General features: G+C 36.0%; 1 non-coding gene across 1 annotated transcript; it reads left to right on the top strand.

Moving 5' to 3' along the window:
- Positions 1 to 224: 224 nt before the first annotated feature.
- On the top strand, positions 225 to 297 carry TRNAV-CAC (transfer RNA valine (anticodon CAC)). Its single transcript has one exon. It is a non-coding gene; the product is annotated as a tRNA-Val (tRNA).
- Positions 298 to 1,884: the final 1,587 nt, after the last annotated feature.

Genomic DNA, 1,884 nt, shown 5'->3' with positions numbered 1-1,884 from the left:
TTTGCTTAACTGAATTTTCTACTTTGATCATGGATTTATAATAGAAGCTTACGCTTCCTGGATATTCCACTCGCCTTAAAACGCGCGCAACATTTATTCCTCATCTGAACTGGCGCGAACTAGTACCAGCCTGGCAGGCGCGTTTGTGACGTAGAATTTGAGGCAAATTCAGAGGGGGGGGGTGGATGTTTTTCACGCGCTTGAGTTTTAACTTTAAATAGCACGTATCTATGGTGCAGTGGTTATCACGTCCGCTTCACACACGGAAGGTCCCAGGTTCAAGCCCTGGTAGATACATGTTTTGACCATAGTGATTGGGCAAAAGAATTAGCTAGATCTCTTGGAAAACTCAGTATTACCACGTATCTATGGTGTAGTGGTTACCACGTCCGCTTTACACGCGGAAAGTCCCAGGTTCGAGCCCAGGTAGATACATGTTTTAACCATCTTGATTGGACATAATAATTAGTTAGATCTCTTGGAAAACTTAGACTTACCACGTGTCTGTGGTGTAGCGGTTATAATATATATTTAACAATTATTTCACTTCACTTGGTTTAATAAGGTGACATAGGTAGTGTACTTTTTCCCTACTTTTAAAACCATTAAACTAAGTAATATTAGAAGTTCAATTGATTGTCTAAAGAAGATGTTAAAAGCCACTGTAAATGGTGCATAAATGCTTAATATTTCCTTAATACTTGCAAATAATATTAGTAAATGGCGTGAATTGATCATAGAAATGGGGTTAAAGTACACCCTAAATGATGTCTTTTATGGCACTGGAAAAAACAGCGTATATGGTGTTTAAATGCACCATTATACTTTAGAGTGCAAATGTATGACAGTAAAGCAAACATAATTATTCAAAATTTAATTACATTAAGACTGAAGTACATATATTATATAAAAACGTCTTGGTTTGGACCAAGGCCGAAAAAACAAACGATATGTGTGAGGTTTATCAATTGACTGAAGTTCAGATATTGAAATTTTTTTCTAGTTCTTTTTATCCACTCAATCCTTAATCAATATTTAATTCAATCTACTGATTTTACTGTTAATCGATCTAGTCCCTCTAAATTAATTGAAAAAATTACATATCTACGCTTTTTCAAGAACAATTAATTTCATGATAAAATGTTTTCGAAAATGTAATTGTTCTTGAAAAACCGTAGATATGTAATTTTTTCAATTAATTTAGAGGGACTAGATCGATTAACAGTAAAATCAGTTGATTGAATTAAATATTGATTAAGGATTGAGTGGATAAAAAGAACGAGAAAAAAATTTCAATATCTGAACTTCAGTCAATTGATAAACCTCACACATATCGTTTGTTTTTTCGGCCTTCGTCCAAACCAAGACGTTTTTATATAATATATTCTGCCTCTGTACTTGATTGTGCCACACAGTCTTGTTTGACAGTGCGCCATAGTGCAGGATTGTCACCAATGTTAACTAGTAGACCCGTGGTTGACTTCCCATCGTCCAGATCCATTCCGTAAGATGCATCTGTAAAGGCTTCTAACGTTATGTAACTCACACTGTGATAATGTAATCCATAGTCCCGTGTGTCCAACACATATTTCAGGATCCATTTTAGATTTTCCCAATGGATTGTCGCTGGATTAGATGAAAAACGCGCTAAACTAATCACCGCATAATTAATGTCCGGTCTGGTTCGCTGTGCGAGGTATAATAAAATCCCAATTAATTGCCTGTACGGTACGTTGATTGGTTGGTTTTCAGGTGGACAGTCTCTTTTAGTGAACGCAGTTCCTATTGGTAAAGGCATTTCATATGTTCGGTTAAGGTTTAAGCTCCAGGTCTCCTTCAGTTTGTCCAAATAACCAGATTGATGTATAAAAGCTTCGCCCCTTT

This window comes from Phalangium opilio, unplaced genomic scaffold, assembly GCF_054372755.1.
Source record: "Phalangium opilio isolate 3A_F unplaced genomic scaffold, DU_Popi_V2 ptg000038l_1, whole genome shotgun sequence".
NCBI classification, from domain to species: Eukaryota; Metazoa; Arthropoda; class Arachnida; order Opiliones; family Phalangiidae; genus Phalangium; species Phalangium opilio.
The sequence above is the reverse complement of the archived record's forward strand: the minus strand, read 5'-3'. Positions and strand labels throughout refer to the sequence as shown.